Source organism: Falco punctatus, assembly GCF_963210335.1.
Source record: "Falco punctatus genome assembly, chromosome: 10".
In the NCBI taxonomy this organism is placed as follows: Eukaryota; Metazoa; Chordata; class Aves; order Falconiformes; family Falconidae; genus Falco; species Falco punctatus.
Window position 1 is genome coordinate 28539478 of NC_137590.1, and position 23144 is coordinate 28562621.

At 37.6% G+C, this 23144-nt stretch overlaps 1 protein-coding gene across 6 annotated transcripts in view; it reads left to right on the top strand.

The window, feature by feature from the left end:
* Positions 1–23144, top strand: part of GALNT18 (polypeptide N-acetylgalactosaminyltransferase 18) — a 328849-nt gene that overhangs the window by 96981 nt on the left and 208724 nt on the right. The window lies entirely within an intron of this gene.

Genomic DNA, 23144 nt, shown 5'->3' on the forward strand with positions numbered 1-23144 from the left:
TGCCATAAATTGGGTCAGCTGCCATAATGGTTCTGGACAAGGTTATAGGGGTTATCTGTAGTTTGTTGTTAAACTCTTCCTTGGACCACTTCTAGTTTTATGTTGGAGAGAGGTGTTAATAGCTCAGATGTTCTACAGTGCTGCGCAGGCATGAAATTAGCATGGGTAATAGAATTGCATTCTGTAGGATATCCTGCAAATACCAGAGAGCTTTAACTGCCACATTTTACACATGGGGTTAGGGTAATATTTCATTTTAATTTGTTTTCTGATTGACTTGTTTAGTTAGATGCCATCTGGGAATTCCTTTAGCATATAAATTGCAGTCTTGTAATATTTTATCAAGTGTCCTGGAAATGAGAAGGAGTAAAAGGTGCCCTCATATAAAACACTTTTTAAAGTATGTCTTTTTAGATATGTTCATGGCAAGAAAAGTATCAGACTGAAAAGAGATTTTCAGATATGAGAACTTCAGAGACAATGAAAGTATGCGTGTCTCATGTTTGGAAAGAACAGTATGGAAAGGGAAATATTGGTACAATATCGGCTAAGAATAGAAAACTTTGAATGCACATATATGTACCTGCCATATTGCACATCTTACACTGCTGTGTATTCATGCTGCTTCTGCAAATGTTGAAGGATAATAATTTCTCTGCACACTTTTGCTGGATGCTAGAAATGGAATAAGAGCATGTATGTCTGCTCTGCCTGTGTGGTTCTTCTCTGCTTCCTTCTTTCCTCAATATATGTTGTGTAGCCTATGGGTGTGCTGCACAAGAGTCATGCATCTGTATACTGACTTCTGTGGTAGGACACTTTGGGGCAGGACTGGCAGCACTGCAGTCTAGTTGGGCAATATGGACCCCAGGAAGAAATATTTGGTGGAGTGGAGGCATGATGCTGGAACTTGAGCTCAAGCCTGGAAATCATGAATTCTTGGCTTACGTCCTGCCACAGTTTACAAGATAAGTTTTGGTCAAATCATTTTACCTTTTTACAATGATGATAACAACCTGCATGCTTTTCTGTGGCAGTGGGTGGTGGTGATTTGGTGTTAATTATATTTGAATGCTACCTTGCTAGTACTACAGAGATTCTTCTCTCCCACCCACTCCCCTATGTTTTATGCTCCGAGAACATATCTACTGAGAAACTCAGTTTCCAGTTCCTTTTGAGTTTGCAAACAAGGTGGTATATTTTTTTGAGATTAGTTTTATGTGTGTGTTTTGATGTGTGTGAAAGAAACCAAGGAAAAGAGCAGATGGATAGTTTTATGCTAAGTGCAGTCTTTTTTTATGTCTACAAAGGTGTGTGACACATGTGTAATCTAGTTCTGTTGAGCTTTTTTACCAGAAAGAATACCTTAAAGGACTAAGGTTAATGAATATCGTGTAAAATGAAATATCTGCGGTTCCACCTAGAATTTGAAATCAGTTTTTCTCAATTTCATTTGAAAATAGTATGTTATGTTGAGCTCACAAGAAACATACTGGTTCAAAAAAAAACCACCCCACACTCTCATTTTATTAAAATCAATACAAGAGTGCTCCAGACAGATCACAACACCTTGTTCATCTTAATAAGGCATCATGCATTGGCTCTGTCACTAAAAAACTGCCCTAAGTTGCATGTGCAGTTGGAAGCGCACATGAACAGGCAGGCTGCTTATAATCAGATACTTAGTTTGTAACAATGACAAGTTGAAAAACGCTAGCAAGAAGGGAGCAATTTATTTTTTTCTGCAGCCTAGCTTTAGGCCATCGTAGGTGGTGAGTTTAACCTGTTTCTTGAAAAGCTATGCAATGGTTAAGCTGATATCACTTAAAACACCTCATGTGTACCATCCTGTTTGTTGTATTATGCAATGTCATGTTAACTTCCTAGTTCTAATAAATTACATGCAGTTAATAAATAGAGTAGATCTGAGTTAAATTTGAAAACACACGGTTTGTTTCTGGATGAATTGGATTCCTAGTTAAGATCAATGGATGATTACCAAGACATCTGTGTTGTACTAGGATTTTGGTTGCTCATCTTTGCAAGCTGCTGCATCTGTTATAAATGGAATGTCAAGCACTGTGTGGACTTATTTGGTAAAATTTGTAAGAAGGGAAATGTATGTGTTATCTCTCAGCCTGCTGCTTAGAATGATTTGCTCTGTGGATTTACTTCAGCTAATGTTAGCTATCCCATAGCTGGATATGCAGTCACCCTCTGTGGTTTAGCTGGGGAAGAGAGAGATCTTCAGCGTGAGATAAATTCCCTGGTTCTTGTACAGGTGTTAGGGTGGAACAACTTGCTTTCAGAAGTTGCATATTTTGAGGTTTGGGAGAAAAGTCAACCCAGATTCTTAATTTTGGCCATCTAAAGGTTTGGGTAAGTAAATTCTGGTTTTGCTATCTACCCTTTATTTACTTCTTGATCTCAAACATGAGGAAAAATGTTGGTATATAAACCTCTGGTTTGTGATGGCTATCCTTTGCAGCCTGGCTAGACAGCTTGGGTTCATTAAAGTCAAGCTCCCTAGGATTTGCATGGGCACTTCACCATGTATCAGACTTGCATTACTTTCCTTTTGGGAACGATTAATTGTTAACCCCCCGCCAGCTTATTTCCCTAAATAATGCTGTCCCAATGTGACTAATTGTAAGAGAAGGAGCTACTTGGATATGTAAGACATGCAGGATTAATCCCATTATTTTTTCTCCTTAGGCTGTGACTTCTGAAGTCACTCTAGATTGCTGCATGTCGGTACAGATTAATTTGAATTTAACTGTCATGTTCTTCCATGCTTAGGAATGGGTGCCTTAAAGAGAACCTTAATATAGTGATTTCAGCTGGAAGGCTTAAATTGCTGTAAATTTGCAAGCATTGCTGGAGGTGCAGGTATTTCAAGGGCCATGTACTGAAGACTTAATGATGTTGCTTATGTTGACCACAACTTGGTAACATTATTACTATTTCTCATGGTTTTAATATCTTTAGTTCTTTTCTAATTATAATCTTTCTTGGTGGCTCTTCCACCAAGGATGTATTTTGCTGTGGTTAGGATGCAGTGACCAAAACTGGGGACTAGTAATCTGGCTTTATTGAAGTAACTGTATTTTATTACTGGAGATTTAATGATTCTTTTAATATTAAAGTTGTTTTTTCAGAGTGAGTTCTCTTGTCTTCTTGATTGTCAACTAGATTGCTCTATGAATTCTTCAGTTTTATACAATGGGAATAACATGCCAGTTGCTTTTTTTTTTTTTTTTTTTTGAGCCAGGAACATGAGAAGTTTTATTTGGCTACAAAGTGATGACGAGTGGTAGCTTTGTAGTCGGAAAGGGAATTGACCTGGATTCTGTTTCCTTCAGTCTAGACAATTTCTGTAGTTCACATGAAAGTCTTCAATGAAAGGTTAAAAAATGAATTGGGAGCAGAGGCTGGAAACTGACTTCTCTGCCCTCCACAACTTCTCTTATTGTGAAACTAAAGAATTTTGCCTTTTCTCTCTGAAAAAGTTCATTTTTGTTGACGTTTTTTATCTCTGCATAATGGCCCAGCTTCATTGGGAAGAGTGGATTGCATACTACAATCTTTGAGCGGATGATTTATGGCTGTGTGGAGATGGAGACAGCTATTCTGCTTAAGGTTCTGGAATCAGCTCAGTGCTTCATTTATGCTGGCTAGGTGTCACTTTGGAAAATGTTGCTCTGATTGACACAAGCAGCCTTCAGCTGTGCAGGAATTCAAACGTAGGTCTTTTGACTTTCTGCTAGACTGTTACGCCCATTTTATTATTAACAAGTGATTTTATCTACATGACCAAACTACGGATAAATACATGTGAAAAAATAAATACACATGAATAAAGCAAGACCTATGCATAGCTGCTGGAAATTCTGTATTATACGTGAGATCAGCTCGGTCCCAGTATCACACTCCCTTACGGCAATATCTGCCTTAGCAGTCCAGTGTAAAAAACACTCTTCTACTTGGGCATACCATAGCCTGGGATTGATTTTGATCTGCCAATTAACTGTTGTGCACACAAGGGCAGGCAAAGAGAGCAGTGGGAGGTGTGATGTCTCTCAAGGCCTAAAACTCAAAAGAGCCTTTGCTTAGAGGAGCCTGGTGCTGAGGCCACCATATGATGTGATACATCTCTTTGTTTACTGGGCGAGAAAAAGATGGCTGTATGTGTACACAAGGTACAGTGTCTGTATTTCTGAAACATATGCAAGAGTGTTACTGTACACGTTTTGAGAGGTGGCTCCGACATGCTAGTTATACTCTCAGTGTTTAAGGAACAGGACAGAACTCCAGAATCACATCTCAGTGTTTGTTTGTGGCTGAGGTAGTTTATTTTTTTTCTCTTGTATGAGCTGAGTGCTGATGAAAGAGTCTAGCACTCTGCAGCCAGTAGTACAGGATCTGGACCTACAAGTGCATGTGTGCAAAATACAGGGCTTTCTTTCCATTGTATTACAAAAGGAGACTACAAACACTTGTAGAGCTTGGCATGGGCTGTGTGGTTTCTCCATTGTCTCTAGAGTCAATAGGTTGATGTCTCTACCTAACATTGCTCCCTTGCCTGGGACCAGCCGCAGAAGCTGTTTAGTTTAAATCTGTGTTCAGCAGCAAGGTCCTGGTGTCAACATTACACTATGAAAGATGCATAAGCTGCAGTATGATGAGGCAAGCTAGTATTACCTATCTGGATGTTAAAGACATGATACATAAAGAAAATCTACTGTCATTTTAAAAAGTGAATGTTGGGCTCAGATCTTGAGACAGTGGTGGCAGTTGTGAAGCTTAAGTTGGGAGGCAGACTTAGCTGCCTTCCCAAGGATGATGGGGAATCCTTGGTTGCCATTAGAACAGCCCAGGAACTTGATTATCAGCTCTTAGTGAATGGATTGTGGCAAGGGACGTAATGGGGCATTAGCTGGTTGATGGCTGTCCTCATTTATTGCAGCCATGGGATTATGTTGTTAGCTATGCTTGGCCTGGAGATTGGAGGCTGGACTTAGTGCAGCATGCTGTGGTGTTTTGGGATTGTCCCTGAGTCCAGAGTAGATGTTGTGTAGCTGCTTTTTATAAGTCAAGTAATTTATTGGTCCACAACTAGCAAAACTACTTCTTTAATGAAATTAATTTTTTGTCTAATGCAGAAGTGAAAACTAACTTCAGATCTTGTCATGCCCCCTGAGATGAATTCTTTTTTGTCTGTCTGCTGTATTATTTTCCTTTTAACCCCCCCCCCTTAAAAAAAAAAAAAATTAAAATGTTGTAGTCTTCCTTATTTTGTTCACTAAGCCATATTATGACGAGAGTCCAATAGCACTTCCATCATCTGTGGAGAAACCTTTCTGTGCTGCCCTTGGCCTTCCAGTGTTCTGTAGCCTCTTCAAAAACTTCTGGGCTCCTTTATTTTAGGGACTTGAGAAGTAGCTCAGAAACAGGCTGTTTGGTGGGACAATGTGGCCAGATACACTGAGTAGTCACTGAAATTGCCAGATAACTAGAAACTTAATGCTCTGTCTCTATGCTGCTGTTACCATTAAATCTGACTACAGCTGTCCAATGCAGGGATGTTCTCTGTGTAACAACATTGTTTCCATTTTCTTTGTAAATTTCCTCTGCTCAACTGGTGTTTTGTAACCAAGGTGCTATTTTTAACACCATATCTGAGTTTCCTGAGGCAAAGGCTGGTATCTTTAGGAGCCAAAACCATGACTGTAATTATTACAGCTCTCCAGCACCTTCTATACTTGGCTTTGAAAATGAATAAATGAGAATATTCTGATTTCTTTATAATATGAAGATGGAAGGTCCAAGTTGCTACTTTGAAATGCCTTTAAAATGCCAGAATGTGTCTTCTGAAGTCCATAATGGATTCTTAGTATATTCTTCATTTAAATTATGTTTTTAAAAATTTATTATTTCTATGACAATAACACTGTGTGCAGGTAGCTGAAGTCCCAGCTGTCTTGTGATCAGTGCTGTAGAAATGTGTAGCAGAACCCTTACTTGGAGATTTTTTTTCTCCATGGATAACATTGGCCAGAGCTGGGCAGAGGAGAGGCATATAGAGGGATGATATGGGCAAATTTATACGGACTGTTGGTGGCAGTTTTGACTCATTGCTGGAGCTGCTCAGATGAATCAGACAGAAGGTCTCTTTTCCCATTAGTAACAGCCCAGAAAGACTGTGAGAATCTTGCAGTAGGCAAACGTCACCATGTCGTGTAGTAGCCATGTCTGTTCTCCCACTGTAGATCTTGGCCTCACTGATAAGAATGAGAGACTGATGTGAGCTCTGAAGTATGCAATTAGATATCCATACATGTTATAATTGGCATATCTTAAATACCACATAATTGCCTAATTCTCTGCCTGTATCTTGAAAATTTATGGTCTCAGTGACCTTGTCAGTAATGTCAGCGGGGGTGTAGAAATCCTATTGTATTTTCGTATTGCTATTTCCTTCCTCCTAAATGAAACCCCTTATTTTAAATGTGAATGTTTGAATTTTCCTTTTATTAGAGCTGTCACAGGTGATCTGTGAGAAAAGAGGATTTCTATAAGCAGCTTTCTGAAGAATGTAAGAAAAAGAGATAGTGTTTCTGTTTTTTTCTTCATACATAGATGGTCATTCTAGGCTTCATTTTAGGGGGATGATACAGATTTTTAGGCTGTGTTACTTGTTTGTATGTAATTTGGATCTAGCTAGAGATGTTTCATGAATCGTGCAATTAATGCAGTGAATTACCTGTCCCTGCTTTCATGGTGGATTCAAATTCCTTTGAAGCTTTTCTTTCTGCATCGAGTCATGACTTGCCAAAGGTTTTGCAAGAAGGTTTGGCATGCTTTAGGTGAAAGAAAAACTGTCAGATAAACTTTTCCAGCACAGCAGGCTCAGTGAGTCTGTACCCATCCATTACAGTATTATCAATGCAATAAAGTTATGGTTAGAGAAAACACCTTTTGGGATTTCTCTGTGCACAGAATAAATAGGGCTTGCAGCAGAGAGCACAGAATAGCTTTTAAAATAACTTTGTTCTATTTCTTTTTTTCTTTTTTTTTTTCCTCTGAGGTATTTATAATTTTACCAGCTGTATATTGTATGATCACACGATGCCAGCATTTCCTCCTTCTACTTGTGCTAACAGGAATACTTCAAGTTGCCCAGATGAAGGATGAGGGAGTAGTATGCTGTAATTCTTAAGGTATTTCTGATTAGAAGACATGTTCACTTCATGTGTAATTATTTGGAGGATGAGAAGAGTCAGGGAGGAGAGAAGTACAGGAAAAGCTAAAGGCTGCAGAAGTATACCTGAATGTTTTATCCCTTTTTAGTTAATATGAAACTACAGTTATTGACTGGAAAGTCTCAAGTTTCTACTAGTGTTTCTGAAACAGGTGGAACTAGTGTTACTGAGTTTCCATGGAGTGGAAAGAAGTGATGCACCATTTCTGATTCTATTCTGAAAGCTTTTTACTTTCTTGTTGCTCTTAAAACCAGTTTCATGCAATAGACTATTACAAATATTTGCTTGTTAAATGAACGAAATCTAGCATTCAAAAATGCAAGATATATGTATTTATTTAGTTTATATAGACCTTTTAAAACATACAGTATCTTTAATGAAGTAAGAAATATTTGGCTTGATTACAGTCAGAATATCATAAGCAAGGTACTGGTCTTGGCACCAAAACTGTACTGCTGTTGGTTTTGAAAATTTATAAACATGTGTTTTTCTTATGCTTCTGTTTTTTCAAGAGGCAGTAGAGTTAGTAGAGTTAGACTTTAGAACATGATGTCGGCCGTAAAGGACTATGACATCATTAAACTTAGATGTAATTGAGATATTTCAAGCCTTTGTTTAGCTAATATTTTCACATTGTTGTAAAACTGTTTAAGTTTAAAATTGATTTCAAACAGTTAGACACAAACGAAGCAAACCAACAGTAAAAAATCCCCCACAAGTTCCAAAGGGATGTATAAAGCTATACATAATGCCGGGAAGACTAGTGAATTTACGCAGTCAAACTAGCAAGGCCAGAAAAAGCAGTAGCAGAATGATGACAGAAGACTTATGTTTGGATAGATCGTTCCCACTTGGAGCTTTCATTTCTCTAAACGCAGGCATCGTAACAGGAATGCTTTTAGCATAGAAACATTTTAATCTCATTGATTTATTGTTATACTTCATAGAAGTGCAATTCTGGCAACATGCATGAGTTTTTCAGCACAGCTTATGTCTTTCTTACATGAAAACTTTAAAAGCACCCTCATAGTACTAATTCTACTACTCTATTTTCATTTAAGTACTGAGAAAAAAATTGCATGCAAATGAATATGGAAATATATATACAAATATTTAATATAAAAAAATATTCTCTTTATAATAATATCTCTCTATAAATGTATGTATGTGTTTTTAGTGGTTATGCTAAGGATCCATATGTCTCATCTTAAAGGTGGAAAGGGTGTTCACTACTGCCTGATACGGGCTGACATAGAAGAGTTTGTAAATGGTAATACAAGCACTGAAGCAAGAACATTATTAGAGAAAATAGGAGCATGTTTGCACAATATCTCAGTATGGTGGCAACAGGAACAGACCCCTGCAGTCTGGAAATGCAAAGGACAGACGTATTGCCTGAAGTGTGTTAGAATCAGGTTTTCAAACAGTTGTTAGTGCTCTCTGCAGTAAATGAGTAATAGCTTATGGCTAGAGTGAACCCTGCACATTTCCTGACTTATTAGTGGAGATTCTTTTCAGGATGACTGACTTCTGTAGAAGCAGGTAGAATACTGGGTCGTAGGGAGAACAGGGAGCCACACTATTGATTTCTCATTTGAAGAAGTAAGCAAAGGTAAAGCTTTTTACATTGCAACTTGTAGCTCTTGAGGGTAGATTTTAAATCATTCAACTCTGGATTCTTTTTCCATAATTAAGAAATAAGCTGCTGTTGGAGAACTTTAAAATTTGTGTAAGAGTAAAATTCCTTGTTATGAGGAAGCCTGGAGGCTTGAAAACACGTAAAAGAAAATTTCATGTTATAATGCATGAAACATTCTTTGGTTTCTTGCAGTTACATGTCAATAAGTTTTTGTCTGCATGACAATATGTAGGAAGTGCCTTTGATTTTGTAAAATGGCATATAATTTCTCAACATTCCTTTTGATTCTATTGATTAAAGCTTTTCTGCCTTGCCTAGGGACATTAAATAGCAAACCATCTGCTAAAAATGCATTGGCAACATTCCCGAAAATTAACAATTTAAAAAAAAAAGGTTAGTCTAAATATATTTCGAAGAATCTTCCTATTTGTGTTCTGAGATGAAGAAGAAAACAAAATCTTCTGTTATAATCTGGCAAGAGCTTGCAGTACCTGGTCAAATACTGGTATTGTCTTCATACTGTGGAGAAAGAGGCATTGACCATGGCAAAAAAAGCACACAGGTACCAGATGACATCGTGTAAAAGTGTCATTGCAAACACTGTCCCATATGGCCGTTCTTTACCACCTGTATCAGCTATACAGGAATCGATGGGTAATCAGCCGTTCAGCCACAGTATTCTTTGTATGGCTGCCAGCAGTGAAACAGGCTGATCACAGGTCACTAGCTCTGTGGACCCAAGTGTAGGTTACAGAGTAATCCCCATGTTTTGTTAATATAACGAGGTGGAAAATATAAGACTGGTATGATCATGGAGAGTGATTTTTCTTTAGTTATTCTTTGTTATACTCAGCAATGACTTTCTGATTACCCTTTGGTTTTTATCTGTGTGAGCAGCTTTTAGGCTGTGAGTGTCTATGCTGAAGTTGAGAACATGCTTAGGTGAAAAAGAATTCTCAGTATGTTTGCAGTATTGGGATGATATAGGGAAGAAGTTTCTTGGCAGGTTAAGACAAAGAGTTTGTGCATTTAGCCTAGCTTTTGTGGCTAGTTTTGCCAGGTAGGAATGCCATCTAGCTTCCATTAAAAAGTCGATTAGCTGTCCTAGGGAAAGAAGGTACAGTGAGGAAGAAGGATTACCCAAATACTGTGTGTGGCTCGGCACAGATTCAGTGGAAGATAATTCTGGACATTTGCTTCTCCAGCAATTAAATTATCATCTTCACTGTTCATTTAAGACAAACTTTAAATAATAAAGCCATTTATGCAGGTACTGCATTTGCACCCTGCCTGCTACGAAAAAGATATGAGGTCTTTATGTGAAAGTGAGAACAAGGAAGCCCTGGTAGGGGCTGTTCTATCCTGAGATTTTTCCTTACGTTAAAAAAATTAAAATATTGATAGATACATTCTTTCCACATAACAGAGGGTGCCTGGAATGAGTTCTCAACCAGTGAATGTACTCAAAGTTCTTGCTCTAAGTTCTTTCCTCTGTTGGACTCGCATAAATTGCTGTCATTGCCATGCTGCAGTAAGTCATACACCTGAGGTATTGCAGGGCTTGGAAGTGAGCGGAATGATCTGTCCAGAACCCTATAAAAAGCAATAACTTATTTTCTCTGTCCTATCTGCCACCTCAGAATTCTGCCCTGGGTACCCATAGGCCAGGGTGGGATCAAGAAGGGTGACTCTTACTTGCCTCACATCTATGGGAGTTACCTTTCTTATATCACCATGTAAGTGACCAGGTCTGAAGCTTAAAGAAGGGGATGGGAAAGAAGAATCAAAGTATCCACAAGTATAAAAGATAATGTAATTACTGAAGGGGTTATGTAAAACAGTGTGTCAAATTACAGGCAATGGTAAATACTTAGCAGTGCGTTCACTGGCATCTATCTATTTTTACAACTTGTGCTTAGTTAGCACCTAGCTAGCCAGGCTGTTCTTGCATGTCAGTGTGTAGCCGTATAATTGTCTGGCTGTTTTTACAGTGAGCATGGTGCAGAGAATGAGAGTTCTAGCCACAATGACAAATTGTGACAGTGCAAGGTATGGCAGAAAGAAATGATGAATTAACAATGTAGGCTGTATCAGCTTAGCTTTGATACATTAAGCTAATAAAAAACCCCTATATATTCCTTTTTTTTAAAAAAATAAATATATCTGTTTTACTGTCTATTTAATATTCATGCTACAAATTTATTAAGAGCGACTTTGAATTTGCCTTTCTGCTATTTGATGAGAACAGATGTTATTTTCTCCCAACTTCTCGACACCTGGAACTGGCAAAATTCCCCAAGCTCATTCAATTATCATCCAACAAGCAGGGTTTATTCAAGCAATTTACCTACAAGGGCCAATTCAACACAAGGTGGAAAAAAAATACTCTTTTCGTGGAATTTAAAACAAACTCAAGAGAAATCTTACTCATTTCATCAGAATGAGTAGCTGTGTCTTTTAGATTAAAAAAGAAAGGGGGAGGCAATTTTAGGAAGTTGTACTCATGCCCTTGTTCAGTATGTGAAGTGTATGGAGCTGAATAATTTTCTCAAAACTCAAATTTAAACATAATAAACCATAAATTTTTGTTGCTTCTTGGGATAAACAAAAGTTTCCTTTCTGTAGGGTGTTGCTTCTCACTGAACTGCACACCTGTATAAAAACAATGCTTGAGTCATTTCCTGTTTACACCAGTGAACAGTGAAAGCAGAGACGGGAATTAGCCTTCTTGAGGTAGAATGATGGGATATTCAACAACTCTGGCATAGCTTTAATGCTGTTGGCACAGCCCCTCCTTCCCGCAGTGTCCGGAACCTGCAGCCACCTCAAACAGTATGAGTAATGCTGGGAGTAGAAGGCCCTGGCTGAACGAATGAATGAACTTACACATGTTAATTTCACACCTTTCAGTTAAAAATTCGTAAGGGGAAGTCATATATTCTCCTTAAGGGGACAAATGACAGTAACAATCACAGTATTTACTTTTAGGAAAATTGAGACCTGAGTGTAGTGTTCCGTCCACACAACTTTTCCCAGCACTGTGCAGGCTATCTGTTTTCAAGATACCTCATGTGTAGCAGTGTTGCGTTACAGCTTGCTTTAGCACATCCAAAACCAAATTATAAGCTACAATATATATAATATACATATATATGAAATATACAAACAAGGTTGTAGTCAAACAATTAGGATTTGGGTGAAAATTTGTTTAAAACACAGCAGCAGTACCATATGGCAGGATGCGCTTATGGCCTGGTGGAGAGCTTGGTGACATTTTTTTTTTTCTTCTTCTTAATTTATTTATTTTGCCAGACTCTGTTAATATCTGTCTTTGTTTTCTAGGAGTGTTATTTTCACCTCTATATTAACCCTACTCTTTAAACATTGTGGACCCGTATTGTGATAAGTTAGGAGTTTTCAGCTAGTGGACTTTGGGAACCTGTAAAAGCAGTTAGGAAAAGGTAAGTTCAGCTATGGGATGTCTCTTACAAACATGTAGGAGCTCCCATACTGCCTGTCTGTTTGAAAAAAGATTAAAGAGATCTTTTAAAAAACACTAAGTGGCTGCTGAAAAGGTATGTTAAACTATGTAATCCGTCAAATTTCAGTGAACACTTATAATGGCAAATAGCATAAGTGGGAATGAAAATTCATTTTTCTCTATCAACTTCATCCACTTTATCAAAAACACAAACCAAAAAAGGACCCAGAAATAACAGTTAACCCTTGCAAGTGGTGGCAGGTTTCCTCCGTGGTACTGGAGGCTCCAGTTGAAGAATCTTATGAATGGGACAAGGATCTTGCTATAGTGTGAACTTCTAATAAATTATCTTTCTGTGAGACTTGTGTTCAGGTTAATTCTGCTTCTTCAACATACTTTCTTTCTTTAGGATTACCTTCAGATTGTGAGTTCTCCTTCCAAGATAGCTAAGTCCCTGTTCAGTTCATAGTTTCTATAGGACAAACAGGCTGTATGTATAGATAAGGTCTTCCTTGGTAGATTCTCTCACAGGCAGAATGTCTGAATACTCTAAAGCTTTTGTAACAGAAATGCCTGCCCCCTCGTACTTAGTCTACTGTTCTTTGCCAGCCAGAGTAACTGCATGCTGCTTAACCAGGAAACTCACTTGTATTCTAAAAAGGGAGAAAAGGACAGGGTGGACATGGGCTTGTTTGGGGCCTTACTCTGTGTGCCACAGTGCAGTTGCCCCTCTCCTCTATGTACCTTCATGGAGGATGGACTCATGCATGTATCAACAAATGGTTGGCTTTAATGCAATACTGTCAAATTATTCTGGTGCATGTGTGTATGGTTCTTTCCAGTTGTGCAAAATAAGTGCATAACTTGCATTATTCATGGATTGAATTAAAAATTTAAGCTCCTATTTCTTGTGTGTTTGAAGGTAATTTCTTGTGTGATTGTCTTTTGTTCTTGTTACAACTCCTTTTCCAGAAGTCTGGAAGCAGCCTCTTTGTCCAACACACTTCCTTTCTGCTTCCCGAAGAATGCCATTCTGTAAATGCCTCGGTCTTGAAGACCTGTGTAAACAACTACTTGCAACAAATACTCTGAGGTCGGAATGCAAAGTTGTTTTCCTAGTTGCTTGGTTTATGCAACTTCTTGAATGAAGTTGTTTGTTTATATATACATTTTAAATTGGTTTTTGATTGTCTTGACATGTTTTAGCACTGCCTTTTACCTGACAGAAAAAGTGCAGTCAAATCAGTAGACAGTATGAGTAAACATCTTCAGATCAGAAATGATGACAAAACTCACAGCTGTCAGAGGAGCAGGCTTTCAGTATGTTTTTTAAAAACTTGTAAAACCCATTTCTGTGAGTCTCTTAGATACATTTTGAAATTTTTTTCTGTGAGTTACTTTGAAGCCTCAACTGCTTAACATCCTTTAATGCATGTTACCTTTCCAAGAAAAAAATGATATTAATCTCTCAAATTACTTAAGGCATACCTCAGAATTTTTCCACATGCGTTACTGGTGTTGCAGTTCAGATGAGAGAAACCCCCGTAGTTAAACCATTTACAGTACTCTTTTTCCCTATCTTACGTACGTGTATGTGTGTGTATACACATGTGTATAGGTATATTTGTATATAGTCTGTAATATTAAAAAAAAATAAACAGAAGATTTAAAAATTACTGTAAGGATGTCGATGCTTCCTTGGACAACTGTGATGTAGTATACTAGATTCCACTGCTGTCCTAGTAACACAACGATGAACTTTCTGTTTACAGACAGATATTTGGTTTGTTTTGGACTAAATCATTCAGGAGTAGAAGTGTCACTCCAACAGGAGAGGAGTGATTTCCCTATCCCAGTAGGTGGGCTTTTTGTCTATGAAGTTGGTGGCTATCAGTAGTCTAGTTAGCACGCAGTTAGCCAGCCTATGTATTTTTCCTGCTTCAGCAGCTGCCTGAACTGTGACTCAGTAGTGATAAAATTTACATCGTTGCGTTTCTCTAGAGCACAAGGGCTGACAGTTGTGCTAAATATTGTTGCTTTCGAGGACAAATTCAGAGCTTGTGTCAGCAGTATGGTATAATTCCATTGTGTCACTGGAGGTGCATCTGCCCATGGCCAGTTCACATTCAATGCTTGCTTATTTGCTGACTTCAGAGATAATCCTTTTATCTCAGATTTGAAAGTTGTAAATGTACTATATTGCCATGCTATGTAGCTATTCCTATTAAGAGAATTGCAGGTGAGAGACCAACTAATAGAAATTTAGAGGAATACACCCAATAACATTTGGTTAATATGTAATTGTTTAAAATCATTGAGTAATATTTGCATTAAAAGGAGGAATTGAATACCTACTGGGTTATGTCATAACCTCTTCATCTTCTACTTCTGAATCTGAATTAATAAGAAAATGTTTCGTTCATCAGTGCACCTTTCTACTAACTTTGGAATCTAGTAGTCAAATTGATGGGAAACAAATTTAAAATCTTGTCAATAATTATATCCATATGAGTTTCCTACAGATAATAGAGGGAGACTCTGTAGGTACTCTCCTTGTGCCAATGGAAAGCTTTCTTTATTACTATCTACCATCAGAGAACACCCACCTGCTCCCAATAATTTCATAAACATTGAAAAAATTTCAAAAGGGCTCAAATAACCCCAGAAGTAAGTCCAAAGGAAACCTGGTATTCTTATGCTCAGAGCTCTAATTTATTTAATTGTGTCCTAGGTCCTTTTTAAGCTTCTTGGACAGAATTCCTGTGCAGAAGAGGGACTATTCACTCTCGTAATATGACTGCAACTTCCTGGTTTGTACTGCAGTATATTTGCTTTTTTATCAGCTAAAGTGAATTCTGATTGCAGATGGTCAAAATACTGGAACACAACAAAATTAGCAGTAGTATTAATAAATGAGACAGAAAGTGTATTTTGCTATCATCGTATATTGTATAGAACATCTTCTGATATGATTGTCCATTTACCTCAGCTTCAGGATTTCCTTTGATGAGGAAGTACAGTGGCTGTTGGAGTCCAGCACTTCAGAGGGTGGGGTGGTGAATCATTAAGCTGGTTCTTTCATCATTCTAGTTGTAGTTTCAGGAGCCCACTGCCCCATTTGCAAGTATGAGAATGTAAAAATAAATGAAATCTGGATAGTAAATTGCTAGGCTGCATGCGCATACTTGCAGAGCTTGGGGGCATCAGTCAGCGAAAAGGGGTGTGCTTTTGACAGGTTTTGAGCTTAATTATTGTAAACTTGGAAATGTCAAAATATATATTGTCCCTATAGACAGATTATCTTCAAATTACTTGATTCTCTGTGTGGCCTTGCTGGGTACAGGCTGAGACATATGTATTGTTGCAGAATCTCACTGGTATTTGATGATCATGCTAGATATCTTTAGTGTATGTGTTGGTACGGACACATACAATCTGGAGGGAGGGAGGTTTTCAGAGTGGTAGGTAAGATGTATAAAACGCAAAGAATCATTTTATGCAGAAACTATTGTGAAGCCTTCATGAATATTTATATGTGTGAATATATGTATATATATAATAGCTATGTAAAAATCATACATTTAACAGATGTGAAACTTCAGAAGACCTGGTTTGAAAAAAAAATAATCTTCAGACATGATGTTCAGTGGTTTGCAGAATACTTTATATAGGGTTTGTTTTGCTTTAGGAGTGTGTAGACCTATCACTTTAGAAGATAGAACAGCTACTATCACAATTAATTACTTTTCTTTGTGGTCTGCTAAGCCTCACATTGTGGTCTGAGGTGAGTCTGATAGATAAAAGTTTCAATGTCTGAATTCGTGGAGAGCAATTTCTTTCATCATCTGAAGATTTTTCCTGTTTGCCCAGGATGTATGATACCCTCCTGTAATAAATCAGCATTTTACAGCTGAGGATGGCATTTTGGCATGGTTCAGACCACTACTTCACCATTTAAGTTAGCCAGTTGATTTTTATGTAATCATTTGCCATTCTACAGGAACCTGAACTTGAGAACAGATCTTCAGTAATGTTCTTTGCCACTGGGCAGAAGAATGCAAGAATGTCAATAGGACCTGCTGATGGCCAATCTGCAGTTAAAAAGTTTGATGTACTATTACCTGACATCTAATTTTTCTAATTATTCTTAAATTAAGCTTGGCTTTTTAGGACATAAGGATATTTTCAGTGTAGTCAACACTGTCTTCACTCTGTATTAAGGTGCAAATGCAGGCCTCTGGACCAGTTTGGAGGGGAATTATTAGCATCGGGATTTGCAGTTCTTCATTTGCAGAAAGCTGTTCCACATTTCAGTTTGGATCCCCACAGCCATTAGAAAAGGACCATTTTTGCTAATAGAGTGATCAGTTACAGGGAAGATGATTGGTGAAAGCTTGCCATGTTGAATAGCAGGGATGTGGATTAATTCTTTCAGTTAATGGTCCTGCCTCGGTTTGGTATTGCTGATGGCTGTTCTGCCAGCAGGTGGGAATGATTTTTTCTTTCATTTTGGCCCAGGTGACATGTTTGGCTTGCTAAGCTGATTAATATCCCTAAACAAAAGCTTCGGTGTTTACTGTTCTAGGAGGAGGCTTGTCAAATCCAATCAATCCTTATACTTATGTGGAAAATTATGTTTGGGATATATTGCAATCATCCTGTGTATGAATATTTTTATGAAACAAAGCACAGAAACTTGATGCAGTTAGGGGCCCTCTGCAATGTATGGAATTGCTGAAAGAATGTTGGCAGTCAGAAGATACGTGTTGTTACGTTTTTAATAAGTACATTTTTTACTTCCATAATAGAAATTCTGTCCCTGTTTTTGTTAGGAATCTTCTTTGTCAGGGGATGTATTTCTCTTGTCTTGCTTAGGGTCAGATTATATGCTAACTGCTTTGGTAAAATGACAATTCACCTTGTGACCATTGTGAATATAGGCATCGGGACTGGGGCACTTTTGTTCTTTTCTGTCACTATGTTGGCTGAAGTTCCTTTTCTTGCTTTGCATTGTGCAGGAAATACTACCTTATACTTTTAAATCAGTAAATAACAAGGGTTTGCAAGAAAGGTGCTGCGTTTCTATTTGAGAGCAGTTTTTATGGTACAGAGGTAGTTTTATTCCATTTTTGAAATTGTGCTCTACACTTCAAGGTAGTTAAGGAGGCACACTTGCAGGGTAGTGTTACCATGTGTGGTTCAGAAAAAAAGTAGTAATCGTGAAGTATGGCATAGCAAGGAAAGCCCTAATAGGTGTTGTCAATTCTGCTACTTTGTCTTACATGGGCAAAATTTCAGCTAGCAAGCTTTTGTAGTGTTACGAATTGTCTTGACAATGACTGTAACTTCTAAAAAAACCCTACTTCATTTGCTGACTACACTGTGGTTGCTTTGTAAAGCATATGCTTTCTATGATTTCCTGCAATTTAATTTAGTGATATAGCAAAGGATTTATATCTTGTTAGGAGAACTTCCTCAAATGAAGTCTGAAAAATCACTGTAAAGGCCACAAAGCTATTAAGAATTGTAGTCATACCATACATGAACAAGAATTCCTGTTCTTCAGGGTAAGCTGATGCTTGTCACAGTAAATCCCAATTTAATTCATGCCTTAGCAAGAATAGCCTAGCAACTTATTGACAGAAGGCAATTGTGTTTCTTTTTAAAATTCACTTTTAAAAAGTCTTTACGTGTAGATCACAAAAAACCCCAAATCTTTGGCTAGAGGAACAAGAAAGAAAATTCTGGTATATAGCTAGGTATATTTTGTAAGTAACCACTATCTTTAAAGATAAAAGTGTAAGGAACTACAGTTTAAAGTGTCTTGAGGTTAGCATTAATTTCACCTAGTAATGACAGATATGAGAGATGTAAATAGAAATTCTTATGTGTGAATAAATAACCTCTAAAATCCATGTTTGCCAAATTTTCAAGGAATTTCTTATCTTAATGTATATTATTGATTGGTTTTTTCAGCACAGAAGCTCTGTTCAATGAATAGTACATCTCTCTCCAGGAATCACTGATTTCTAATGTGTGCTTAAATGGAAAAATTTTCTTTCCTCCCACTGCCTCTGAAATCCCTGAAGCACTGACCCTTATGCCTTCATCTAAGATGATGTTTTCTCTCAACTTCAGTATAACTTACAGAAGAGCTGGGTTACCATTTACTCTGTTATTATCTTAATTTGATTAAGCTTGTGCTGATGGCCTCAGCTCCTTGAACACTTTCGTTCTAATAGAACGATTCAAGCTATTGATTCTTCAGCTGACTTTATTGTATGCTATAATGTACAAAGTCAGGGGTGTCAGCTCTTTGTTCCATAGATTTACTCCAGAAACGCCTCTGTGAAGTTCAGAGTAATTATCTCAAGTCAGATGTGTCTACCCCCAAGTTTTACTAAGTTTTAGGTGCTCCAGGAGTTTAATAATTGTGCTTTACTGAGAAGGGAATTTAATTAATGAAAATGTTTATTCTGTGCATCCTTTTCATTTTCCACACATAGAGTTTCCCGTAATGACTCTCCAGAATATAAGCATCCCAGATTTGCATGTTTGATTTTTCTGATCTGGAAAATGTATGCTGCATTAGATTAACATCCTGTCAGTCACAGTTCCCTACTAAAAGTTACTTACTCCAATTTATTTTCCTTGTATTGGACCTGGACGTTTTCAAGACAAAATATTTTCTTTTCTGTTTTGCATAGTACTTTACTCTTTCTTTAATTCTTTAAATTCCTCCAATCCCTACTGCCTTGGTCAGTAAAGTAGTAGTCAGCATAAGGGAGACTAGTATAATCAGCTCCACTATACATTTTAATAGAAATTATTTCCACTCTAACCCTGTTGCTTTTCCAGAGCAATCTGTAGCCTCTTCCTTCACTAATTTTTGGAAAGGTGTGGCTGGAGAAGTCACTGGTGTTTTTATGAATATGGGAAAGCCTGGGTGGTTTATTCTGTATATTCCATATTACTATGAACATGTAGTATTTTCCTTCTTCTTACAAGTTTTCCTTTCTCAGTCATGTAAGAATAAGAAAACTAATGTGTGTACGGAACTAAGTTAAAATTTATTATGACAGTCGAATCGATGAGTTCAGCTTATCCGCCTGTGCCACTTAAGATGGAAAGGGCAAATGTTAGTCATTCACCTTGAGTAAAAGGCATTTATTCCCTTGAAAAAACTCCACAGTAAACTTTGAAAAACATTTTTATGTGATAGCCATCTTAAGAGAGAATTCCAGTGCAGCATTTCTACATCTTTATTTACTTGTGCAGCTGAGAGGAAGAAGGAAAGAAAAATACCACACACAAATGTACTTGTATAACAGAATGGAGAAAAACACATACTAGGAGCTTATTTTCTACCTAGTACATTTACAGAATCAAATCAATAGTTTTACTGTGATATCTTTTAGAATTTTGCTCTAGGTTTTTAAATCAACAACTTTAGACACTCCCCATCCCCCTAGTCCACAAATTTGGCCAAGAGTCTGTCCCATCCTTTTGGGTTTTTTGTTTTGGTTCCCCCCCCCACCCACCCAACCACTTGATGAAGACCAGGATATTTTTCAGAAGTCTGTTTAGCCTGGAGTTATCTTTAGAATTTAATTTCTTCTGCCTTGAACGCATGTTAAAGCCATTATATGTAGCTTGGGAACAGTATATAGTTTTCTGGACGTGGCATGCATTTAACATTTCTCACTTTTATTGCTTGCATGTATGAGGTCCTTCATGATTTGCTGTTCTAGGCAAGTGTGGAATTAATATTATCAGTAGGAAAACAGTGTGTTTCTCTCCATTTCTATATTGTATGGTGTAGTCCAGTAAAAGTGAAGAGGAAGACAAGGAAGTCCCAGCGTGGCGAGGGTCTTCAGTTTCTCTGTCATCTCTTTCTTCCTGAAAGTTTCTGTGCACCGAGACCTACCTTAATGCAAAGTTTTGTTATAATACTCCAGTGACAAATGTACTTGGGTCTTTTGCTACTTTCTTGCACGAGTCTGCTGAATGCTATCCTAAATGGATGAATTTTGTGTGAAAACATAGAAGATAGGAAAGATCATGGAAATGAAAAAAACTCATTTCTTGTTTAAGCTCTTGGAGTTTCTTTTGTTTTTTTAATTTTAGGAGGAAATATATACTTCCGCTTTAATTTTAATGTGGTTTTGGTTAGCAATTTGGGTGACTTTGCTTCTCGCTAACATTTCACTATCTTGTTTAGCTTGAGTAACTAATTATCTTGCTTGATAACTTTAAAATTACTCATTTTAAATCACTGCTTGATAGGAACTCTTCTGAAGCAGCAGCAGTCTTTATTCTGCAGAATGAAAAGGGGCAGAATCATGCCCAAAGTTGATACTTTTTAAAAGGGCCTCCACAGGTCTAGTGTGGGCTCTGCTTATCTTTCTTCCTACTCAGAGATGTCTTTGTTCATAATGGAAAAGAAAGGGGAAAAGGCTATGCTTTGTATTAATTGTTTTGACTTAAACCCTAAATAGCACTCTGTGTTTCACTTCCGTTCCCCTTATTTGAATATTACGGAGAGTGGGAGAAGGATTTCGCTGACTGAAAGTTTGTGTCAAGACTCCCTGTAAACAAATAGGCTCGGCTCAACCCAAGGTAGAAGCATCTAGGTTTCTCCATAAAAGCATCAGCTTCTCTCCACAAACTCTAAAGTTTACTAACCTGCATGTAGATGTCTGCTCTAAAAGGAGCTTAAGCTGACAAACCCTCAGGTGCTTACCCACTTTGTAAATGTTTCAGAGGTGAATCCCACTTTAAAGGTTGTCAGTCTAAATCTTTTGAAATCAGTAGAACTAATTATATGAGTGAGGTTGGCCAGTTTTGCGCTATATCTTCTATCAAGTGAATGAAGCTTGCTCTTTCTTCTCTGTATGAGCTAACCAATGTTTTGCAGTGTGTTACATTAGATTTAGCCTTTGTAGGTTGGCTCAGCTGACCATATATAAGCTGTATTGTTGAAATAAATACAGTCCCAAGATGTTTATCTCGGTATTTCACTGGTAGTTAACAGTCTTCATTGTATTGAGCCTTTTACTTGGGACGCTATGGGTCATTATATATCCTCTTATAGGATGTGTTATGCACAGTTGCAATAATGCTGCAGAATCTGGACCAAAAAATCATACATAAGACAGGAGGCTAGTAAGCAAACAAAATACTTCTGTGCAGATTAGAGATATTAATTTATATTATATGAGAACTACAGGAAATTATTTTTATTGCCATTTGGTATTCGGAATGACAAGCCATTATGAGTGCTAAAAAGCAATTTACAGTAATGCTTCTGTTCTAGCTTTTCCTTTAGGCTGCTGGTTCCACTGGGTAGTGGGAGTATTAAATTGGGTTCATTATTTTGTGTGGATTTCAGTGCAGCATCACAGAGATGACAGGTTGTGCACATGGCACACATTCTCTCTCACTTTTTTTTGGTCTTTTTTTTTCTCTTTGATTTTGAATCCTAAAGCTGTTTTGGTGGTATTTAGCATGAGATTTATATATAAACAGGTGCATAGATCTTTATGGTGGGTATTATCCTTTGAAACCTAATGAGCTTTCAGTTAAAGTAGCAACAGTTTGACAGCTTCCAACTTCATGCAAGAGGTGAGATGGAAAGGAGCCCAGTGGTGGGTTAGCAGGAGTGTTATGGTAGTCTCAGGGTCAGTTCAGCATATTGTTACAAGCTTACAGTTAGGTTACAGCTTAGTTAAAAAAAAAAAATCCCAGCATTATAAAGAACTAGTCATGAACATGAGGGATTTGTTGTGTTTCATTCCTTATTTTGGAAGTTACTAGGAATAGGAAGTCTTTAGTCTGTGAGACGGCAGGGATGGAGGCAGTGTGGGCTTCTGGTTTGTAGCTTAGAGCTGAAGCGCGCTTCTCTTAGCAAGGTGATCATTTCTGCTGGTGAGTGGTGGCTATATGAAGTTACCATGTTATCCCTTCTCTGATAGTGTGGGAAAAGTGAAAATGCAAAGCACAAGGGATCAGGACCCTTGACTTCAGTGGGAAGCAGAATCTGGCTGTTGTGGGTAACCTCACTGCAGTTTGGGTGGTTGCCATCTTCTGTTTATGTAACGGAAAAAGGAAGTCGCACAATCTGAAAACAACTTAATTAGACTTGAGTCTCCAGGGCTACTGCTCTGGTGCCTTTCACAAACACTAAATGATTTATTCCATTAAAAGATGAAAGCAGGAAAAATAATAAAAGTGGCAGGAAAAAGAAAGCTTTTAAATGCTGCCATTTTGAAGGAGTTTGCAGTGTAAAGATTATGGATTTTTTTTTTATTTATTTTTAAAGTCTTTATCTTAAGTCCAAAGTGGGACAAAAAGCTTGAAGTATCAACTGTTACACAGATAACTTGAACCTGTTTTAAGGTTGTTTTAGTGTTTTGTGTGTTGTCTCTTACCCACTGGAGATCCAAAAGGGCAGCTGTTACTCAAGTGGATACCATATGCTGGCATTTGAATGTGCATATTGTTTTTAAGGAGGATAAAACCCCACAAAACCAAGATGAACTAGAAGCAGCTGATATGCTGTAATTAACGTATTTTAAAAGTCTTTAAATAGTCTCCAACTCTCTTGAGAGCAAGAGAAAAATAAATTTTAGTCTACACAGTTAAGAGTACATTATGCTTGGTATAAATCACTCTGCCTTTTTAATTTTCAGGTTTTTATATTACAGTCATCTGAGTGGTGGTAAATTGAAGCCTTAACTGGGTCAGGCCTCCTTGTTCTAGG